The 9,602-nt window shown below is 39.6% G+C and overlaps 1 pseudogene; it reads right to left on the bottom strand.

Moving 5' to 3' along the window:
- Positions 1-8,921: 8,921 nt before the first annotated feature.
- Positions 8,922-9,602, bottom strand: LOC102838958 (annotated as a pseudogene).

The raw sequence follows: 9,602 nt of genomic DNA, 5'->3' as shown, positions 1-9,602 counted from the left end.
TCTGGGCTTTCACTGAGTCAAATCTATCACTTTGCTCTTTCAATGTATTGTCCATTTCTGAAATCTTAGTATTAATCTTTTGGGTTTCTATTTGCAGGTTTTGTTTTGTCTCCAATACTTTGTCTATTTTGTTTGTTTGTTCCTGTAGTATTTTCTTGAGTTCTTCTTTGTTTTCCTTAACCTTTCTGTCAATCATTTTGTTGTTGTTGTTGTGAAGTGCCATTGAGTCAGTTCTGACCCATAGTGACCTTGTAGAGGGTTTCCAAGGAGCAGCTGGTGAACTTGAACTGCCGACCTTGCAGCATCTTTGCAGTCTGGTGCATTAACCCACAGCACTACACCAGGATTAGGTATATCATTCTCTTGAATTCTTTTTCAGGTAGTTTCATTGTCTTTTTCCTTCAAATGTTTTCTATCTTTGCCTCTTGGTCATTTGTTTTAGCTACTCTGGCTTGTTTCTTCATATGAACAAAAATTGACTGTTGCTTTTGATACATTGTGGTGGTATTGTATTTGTATTTAAATGATGATTGCAAGTTGGTATATTCTTGGCACTTACCAACTGCCTCCTTGTGGGTGTGACTAAGGATGGAAGCATGTGTTTGATATTTGTACAGCTCAGTTTAGGATGAGTATGTTTATGGCTGGGCTGTATGGGCATGGTTGCTGTTCTCTTTCAGATGAGGCAAGAATAGAAAACACACACTCAAGAGAGAAAGAAAAATAAATTAGTAAACAAGCAAACAATAGTGAAAATAGAAAATACTGAAGTAAATTAAAGCAAGAAACAGCTGGAAAAAGAATACCAAGATCAAAAACAGAAAAGAGGGGGAGAGAGAGAAAAAGACAACCCATGAAAGAGAACAATAAGAGAAAATGAAGAGAAAGAAAAATAAGCTAAATACAATTAGGGTCAGGGATGATTAAAAGAGAAAGAAACCATACAGTAGTAAAGTAAAATCAAGAGAAAAAAAAAAATTTTTTTAATGGGAAAGAAGAAGCAATGGGGGATGGGACAGGAGAGAGAAACTGAGAAAAAGAAGAAAGAATGAAAGCATTGATAGAAAGGATAAACAGCAAGGAAAGTAAAGAGAGGAAGAAGGGAAAGAAAGAATAAACAAACAAAAATAATGAAAGAATAACTTAGGGAAGGTATCAAATGCAGAGAGGAGAAAATTCTGGGGTCTCCTGTGAGCCAATGATCTCATGTGGTGGGTGGGTGGGTAAGGGGTGCAATTGTGACACTCCTAATCCTAGATAAAAGTTCTATAGGTCTAGGCACTATCTGTTCTGGGTACTCAATCTGGAAGTAGTTTGTGTAGATCTCAGAACAGTTGGGGGATCAGGGTATTTCCATCCTAGAGGGCAGCCGAGGGCAGGAGTTCCCACTAGTCCAGCACTGGCCAGAATCAACTCTCAGGGACCATCCTTTGAATCTGTTTCTCCTTGTTTTTACTGACAGGGGTCTGCACATCCTTTCTACCTAGTCCTTTATCAAGCCCCGCCTTTTCAAATAACATTATCTTTTAATTTCATTTCCCAAAAACTTTATAAATCCCTTCATATTGTTTCATTTACTTCCTCAGTCAATTCTTCTCAATCCACTTCGTAATTGGAAATCTAGTACCTGACTTTCTATAATTTCACTTATAAGGTATTTTGTTTTAAAACACAACCAAGATATCATTATCCCACTAGCAAAGTTAAAAATAACTAAAATATTATTAAATATATAATCTATGATCAAATTTCCCTAATTTTCTTATAAAAATTTAGATAATTTTTTGCTTATTTAATTTAATTTATAATTTTATTAGTTTTAGTACATATTTTAGAAATTTATATCCTTTTCTCTGTTATTTCTGTTAATTTACAACATTGTGCTCTCTTTTTCTTGCAGTTTACTTGTTAAAGATATAAAATTGTTTGTCCTCTAGTTTTCTACCACTTGAATTTTGCTGAGTCCATTCTATGTCATTTAACATGCTCTTCTGTCCCCTGTAAATAGATACATGTATCTCGAGTCTTGAATAGAAACTCGTTTTACTTGTTGATTAACAGTTTTTTATAAAATACAAAGATGGTATAGAGGCCATATCTGACTTCCTCTGGCTTTACAAGGGGGAAGAAGAATCAAACACAAAATCTACCTCAGGCCAGTTCCTCTGAAGCAGAAGTCAGACATGCATCCACCCTACAATCTTCTTTGCCCTCTTCTGACAACAACCATCCCTCCCACAGCACTCTGCTTCACATCTGGGTTCCATAGTACATTGCAATGGCCACATAGAACTCATAGATAATACTCACAATTATGGGATTTGTTAAGGAAGTGAACAGGGTGCAATTTAGGATAAAAACCAACTCAGGATACAGTAGTTCTTCTGTCAGAAATGCCTGTTCTCTGCTGTTACTTGCTCACTCTTGTCTTCAACCTCTCAGCCACATGGCCCCTTGGCCTCTGCCCCGCTTGGGCAATTGTTAAAAAGCACCTTTAGCCAGGCTGTAAATCCCTAAAGGAAACATTCTCTAAGCCAGTCTCCTGCCCATAGTCATTCACCTTTTCTTAGTATACAGGCCTGGAAGCCCGCAGCTGCTCTGCTTCTCCATTATCATTGCCTCTACTGCTATGTCTGTTGCTGTTGATTTTCTGGGTAGGGATCTCACACTCCACTCACGGCTCTTCTTTCTTTCTGGTCCTGTATTGTCTGTCCTTGCCTCTGAGATGCCTCCTTTTCAACCTAGTGGGATGGTAAAACTAACCAATCCCAGAGTCAGAGTTCTGTACACCCTGTTGGCATGGTTCACCCAGTCATTTGGTGGAAGTTAAGAAGACTATGGATCGAGAAGCCATGCTACACAAGAAGACTTAATTGATGATGTGTACTTTTGCAGGTGGCACATAGCACCTGGCTGTCTCTTTTAGGTAATGTTAATAGGCATTGAAGATCATCGCTTAGATTCAATAGTTTATTTAAAGCTGCAGATGAAGATGTTCTAAATTTTATAATGCCTTTTTCTCTGATTACTTCTATAAATGGAAATCTTTTCTAATTACTTGGTTGCCCAGAGATACAATTTATACAGGAAAAGCAAGATAAACGCTTGATTGAGCTCTAATGTATCAAAATGGTAGCAACTGTAGGGAGCCGCTACCAGCTCTGAAGGCAGAAGTCTCATGGAGCTGAAACTCAGTACTGCTTGACTGGTACACGTGGTGTTTCTGATTTTGAAAGAGAGGACGACACAGAGATTCCACCTTGGTGTTGTACTGATGTCTCTGTGGGGAGTACAGGTGTACAAGTGTGGTGAAACTGAAAATTGGATTTGGTTGCTGAGTTGGAATCGATTTGACAGCACAAAACAATAACAACTATAGTTGGCATAATCAATTTGTGATAGGTTACTACCAAAAGGCTGGCAATGCAAACCCATCCAGTGGATCCAAGGAAGAAAGCTCGGTTAATAGATTCCATAAAGATTACAGTCAAGAAAACCCAGTAGAATAATCCTACTCTGTAACACGAGCTAGAGGGTCACCATGAGGAAATCAACTTGGTGGGAATTTTATTATTATTTTTAATTATAGGAAGGTTCTTCTCCTGCTGCCAGGGTGAAAACATGTTGTGGGCAGACTCATTGGAACTGGAGGCAGACAGGAAGCTCACAGGAAACAAGAAGACCCTTCTTTCTCCTCTAGCACTCCAGGCTGCTCCCCCTGGTGTCCCCTATTGACCTATTGATGGATTCTAACTTAGAACCAGCTGACAAAGCAGAAAGTTAGTGACCCCAACATCAAGAAGCAGAGTATGAGAGAGTAGATTTGGCACTAAGGGACAATGATTTAATCATTTCCAGAGGTACAATTTCTGTAGGTGTGCAGGTACTGCTATGCATTTCCAATGCCATGTATGAGTCTGTTTCACTGTGGCCATGGCAACAGACTATTTTGCCAAGCTTTTGTTAAACTTGCAACTAGATGGTTCTTTTAAACAATTTTTGCCATTGATGGTAATCATCATGCTCTATAAACTGTTTAACTTGCTCACTCTTTTTATGCTTATTATATACAATGGCGTTAATAATGCTTATAAAATACTTTCAAATATTCAAAAACACAGCAGAACCGACAATGAACAACTCTATGGTCAAGATTAGAATGACTGTGCAAGACAGCCTAAACCAGCTAATGACAAACGTGAGAAGCTTTTTAAAATCATTTGGCACTTTGTTCCTAATGACTAAATTGGAGACACCATATTCTTTTGACTTTTTGTGGTTTATCCTGCTCAGATACAAACCTAAAACAGTTTTATCTTTATTTTTTAAACATTTTATTATGATTGAGATGAACATTTTTATAGCAGATTTGTTTTCCCAATCAGTAGTTCAGATACAAATAGTTCTGTGACATTAGTTATAGACCCCACAATGTATCAGCACTCTCCCATTCCCATCCTGGAGTCCTCATTTCCATTTGTCTAGTTCCCCTGTCCCTTCCTGTTGTCTTGTCTTTGGTTTTGGGAAAATGCAGCCCTGTTGGTCTTCTTACATAGTTGATTATTCTTAGGTGCACATTCTTCTTGGATGTTGTTTGTTTTGTAGACCCGTATATTATTTGGCTGGAATAGACTCTACTTAGCCTTTAGTTTCAAATGAGAAGGCTGTTTCAGGGCAATAGCCTTGGGAATGTCTCTAGTCTCTTTCCAACTAGTAAGTCTGGTCTTTTCTTTTTGCTTTGAATTTTGTTCTGCATTAAAAAAAAAAAAAAAAAATCCATTTTAACTGAAACCTTCTACTGTGATCTAAGTCAGAGTACTCAGTAACAGTATCCAGGCACTGTCTTCTGGTATCTGGTTAGAGGAGGCTGTGGCATATGTGTGGACTAATAGCTTTCTTGTGTTTTCTCTTTTCTGCATTCTCCTATGCTTTAGGTGGGAGGAGACGATAGTTGTTTCTTAGATGGCTGCTTGCAAGCTTCTAAGACCCCAGATGCTACTCACCAGACTAAGAGGTAGACTATCATCTTTGTGGATTAATTGTGTTTTGCCAATTGACCTAGATGTCCCTGAGGCTGTAGTCCAGAGTCTTCAGGTTCAGTGGTTCAAGTCCTGATGTCTAAATAATTTCAAAAATTGTTGTTGTTGTTAAGTGCCTTTGAGTCATCTCCAACTCATAGCGGCCATGTATAGGGTTTTCCAGGAGTGGCTGGTGAGTTTGAACTGCCGACTTTGAGGTCCATTGCTTATCTTACAGTGCTACACTAGTACTCTAATTTCTATAATGGTGCCCCTATATGAACCCAGAACAATTCTTAACCAGAAAAATAAGTCATGCATGAGAAGTGGAGGGTTAGAGGAACGGGGATGATTGGGAAAGGTTTTGGAAGGTATACATGACCTAAGTGGGATAAAGGTAAATTGTGATGTCTTGGACTAACAAGGCTAACAACAACAACAACAACAACAGTGATACAGGAATTAAGACATAGGCTGAATGGGTAAAGGAGTAGAAATAATGTTAAGGTGCTTGACTGTTTTATAGATATTGGGATCCCCTGCCTACTAGTGAAATATAGACATTTAAGTGGGATAGAAAGGATAATTGGGGAAGATGATTATAGAAAGCTTGCAAGCCTGTCTTCAGCCTATAATGGATCGGATTATCTAAAAGTCATCTAGAATGTACCCAGGAAAACAAGCTTCTTGTTAAGCCTTGGTGGAGTATGGGGCCTTAGGTGGACTCCTGAGCCCCACATAGAACCTCCAGGGTTGGGACATTCCTAATTGAAAAGACATGCAGATCAACCCAGAATGGCTAGAGGAACAGAAGATATTTCTTAAAAGAAAGGCCAAAGGTGGGGAGAAGGAAAACAACAACAACAAAAAACAAAAGCAGACTGTTTGGCTGTGACATTATCGAGTAAGCTATTTCCCCTGGAGCCATCAAGGCAGGAAAAGTCAGTCCATCAGAATAATCCGCTTTCTAAGACTGAAACTCAAAAAGAACACAAGAACAGTCTTATATGCTCGCTGGTGAACTTCCTAGTCAACGTGTGAGTGAAAGTGGGGGAAATGCAGCCAAGGAGACATGGGCTGAGATTGGCCATATTCCATAGATGCCCAATGACTTGAGATGAGAGAGAGAAGAGGGTGGGGCTGGTTGGTTTGAAGTTCAGGGAGATGTGTGAACTTCTGAGCCCAAAGACATTGACCTAGTCACTGGGAACTAGAATTAAGAATAAAGCAGCCAGTTGATCGGAAGCGGGGAGGCGTGTGAGAACTCCCAGACTTGCAGACAGTACCCATTTGGCTTAGTGTGAATGGCTTGCTGACCATAATTCAACCAGATGAAGATAAAGAAGATGATACAGGGAACAAGCATAAATTGCTACAACCTGATCTACCAGTCCTTTGATTATGGATGAGGCTGCTCAAAATTCCAACCAAATAGGGAAGGATTCTTCATATCAAGGATCAAGCCTGTCTCCTCAGTACACTGGGCTATTAGGAACAGGCAACTTAGACTTTGGCTACCAAAATTGGGGGGCTACAAAGGCATGAAGTGGCTGGCTTAGAAAATTTCATGAGAGCGCTTAGTGTCAGAACAAGGATAGTAACATAGAAACTCTGATGAATAGTTTTCCTTTTGTCCAGATGGGTCTGGTGATGTGGACGATAAGATTTTGTGATTCAATTGCAAGTAATTGTTTTCAGGTCTAATGGCGACTGTCACAACTGTAAATGTAGAAGAGATGCAACTAAAAGGGGGCAACAGTTACTCTGTCATTTCAGGAACAGGGGACCCTAGGACCATCAAGAAGCAAGAACATAAGAGGAACGAGGGATCCTATCCAGAAAAGTGACTAAAAGAGACTAAAGATGGTGTCAGAGGTAAAGTTGTAAAGAGACAGAACAGCAGTGGACTGAGAAAAGCAGTGTGCCTGTGGACAGGAGGCTGGCTTGGAAAATGTGCCCTTTGGACACTTAAATGAATATATATTTACCGTGTGGTATGTGTACATCAAAAAAAAAAAAAAAAAGTAGTAGAGGTTACTGTTGGCTGAGGGTGCATGGAGGGAATTGTAATCGTGACAATGGTTTGCTGAATGTAAAACTAGTGATCTTCCCTGTAAGCCTTCACTCACTCAATATAAAATAAAAGCTTGGAAAAAAAAAAAAGTAATTGCTTATGCTATGCATCTGAACCCACTTGATGGTACTTAACAACAACAAGATCAACAACACAAAAGGGAACATCTAGAAAATACCCTGTACCTCAAAATTTATTTGTCTGTTTTTGATATTCATACATCTTTAATGAAACCATTTGAGATTCTTATACTGTTACTAATTAACTAACTGCTTCCTGGTCTTTCTCTAGTTCCCTAAATCAATTATCCCTTTAAAAAACATTATTTTTCTTAGTTTTAAATGGAGGAAACTGAAACAGTGTGTCAGACTTCCTATATGATGATAAAAAAATCATAATATGAACAATGATATTAGCTAGATATCAAAGTATTTTGAATAAATTGAGTTTAAAAATATCCCCCCTGCTGGGGAAATCACTCAGAGACATATTCCCTTGCATTCTAGATATATTCTCCACTGGGTCTTGAAATATTTGATTGAAATCTATAAAGGTTAAGTCATCATAGAAATAACAGTGCTATTAACAATCCCAAATTTAATGAGAATAATAATGAGCTCAAGCGGAGAAAATGCCAGAGTTAGCGTAAACACGTTAATGCCTCAGTGTATGACGTTTTTTGTTTTGCCACAGGGAAATGTTCCTTGAGCTAGTTTCCTAAGTAGAGCCAATACATTATTACTACAATAAATTCATTATCTAAGTTGCTTTGCTACTTTCAGAGAAAATAAACGATGGTTCTTTTCTTTTTTACTTCCAGTTTCAGCAAATGATTTTATTTGCTGATTCCTAAAAAGCAAAATTCAGAAAAGAGTCACCCACTGCAAGACCAGTTCTATAGTAAACTATTTGAAATCTTCTCCTCTCCCACAGTGTGCTCTTTGATGTGTAGAACATCTCCAAGCAGATGAGGCTCAGAAACATTGTGAGAAAGACACACAGTACTTGTCCTACTGTTCACATCTTCCTGGCAGTCAAGGGGAGCCTTTCCTATAGCCTCCTCACTTTTACAGAACTTTATCACAACTTTTTCCCTTATAGCAAAATCTTTAAAGATCCCTCTGCCTGCTCTCCCCATTTCACTCATCTATTTGGAGAAGTGCAGGGTTGAAAAAGTTTTTCCCCAACTGTGGTCAAAACACCACATTCTGATGAATATCCAGGCTACTCCCAAGCTCTTAAGTTATACACTTAGATACTTAGAGAGGAAACTGAATCTCAAGTTCTGTTGCTCCCTAAAATGGGTAACAGAAGAGAGGGTTTCATTAAGATAGCGAAAAACTTGAGTCAATCTATCATGAAGTAAAGCAGGTTTTGATCACAGATCTTGCAGAGACTCAACCAGGCCTGAGGCCCAAATCCTTGTTTCCAAAAGAGCAGCAGAGTGGTCAGATACAAGAGCGGAAAATAATGCTGGTAAGCCACAGAGTCAAGAATCCTGAGAAATTTTTAGTGCCATTTTCATTTAATAATCTAGTACTAGAGCTCTGGTAGCATAGTGGTTACGAATCGGGCTGCGAACCGTAAGGTCAGCGGTTCGAAACTACCAGGCGCTCCGCGGGAGAAAGATGAGGCTTTCTACTCCCGTAAGGATTTACACCCTCGGAAACCCTATACAGGGTCGCTGTGGGTCGGAACCGACTCGAAGGCACTTAACAACAACAACAACAGAGCAACCTAAAGGCCTTGGCTATGATCACACCAGGATATATTTTATGGATTGCTGCAGGAAAACATGATTGGGGGCTGGCATTTTCTGGCTCACTGTCCTAAGGAGCCGCTCCAGTACCAATTTCCCGGAAAGACTTAAGGCTGGGAGTGTAGCGGCGGTATTTCTTGCCAGATGGGAGCTCTTTGGTGAAGACTCCCTTAAGGAAAAGTTTTTTTGTCTCCTTCTTAGGGATGGTTGGAAGGACCATCACATTGTCTCCATCCTTCCAGTCAGCGAGGGTGGCAACCCTTTTTTCTGCTGTCAGTTGGAGAGAGATGACTACTCTGACAATCTCATCAAAATTTCTTCTGGTGGTAGCTGGATGGAGGAGAGATAGCTTTAGTTTCTTATCAGGATCAAAAATAAACACGACTCTAGCTGTCAGGGACATGTCCTTTTCATTTTCCTCTGCTGGATCCTGCATGCCCAAGAGAATAGCAAGGTCCCGATTCTTATCATCAAAGATGGGAAAAGGCATTTTTTTTCTGTGGGCTCTTCACCATTGTATGCATTGACATCCTTGCTCCAGGCAACATGGTCTTCAACATTGTGTATTGAAAAGACAATCAACTTAACATTCCTCTTGGCAAATTCTGATGCCAGCTTTGCAACTCTGCCAAGTTCCGTGGTGCACACTAGGGTAAAGTCTAGAGTGTGGGTGAAGAGAATGCCCATGAGTCTCCCAGAGAGTTGCAGAAACAGATGTGGCCAACATGGTATTGGCCTCAAAGTTGAGGGC

This window comes from Chrysochloris asiatica, unplaced genomic scaffold (assembly GCF_000296735.1).
Source record: "Chrysochloris asiatica unplaced genomic scaffold, ChrAsi1.0 scaffold00053, whole genome shotgun sequence".
Lineage (NCBI taxonomy): Eukaryota > Metazoa > Chordata > Mammalia > Afrosoricida > Chrysochloridae > Chrysochloris > Chrysochloris asiatica.
This window is presented reverse-complemented; position numbering and strand designations above follow the sequence as displayed.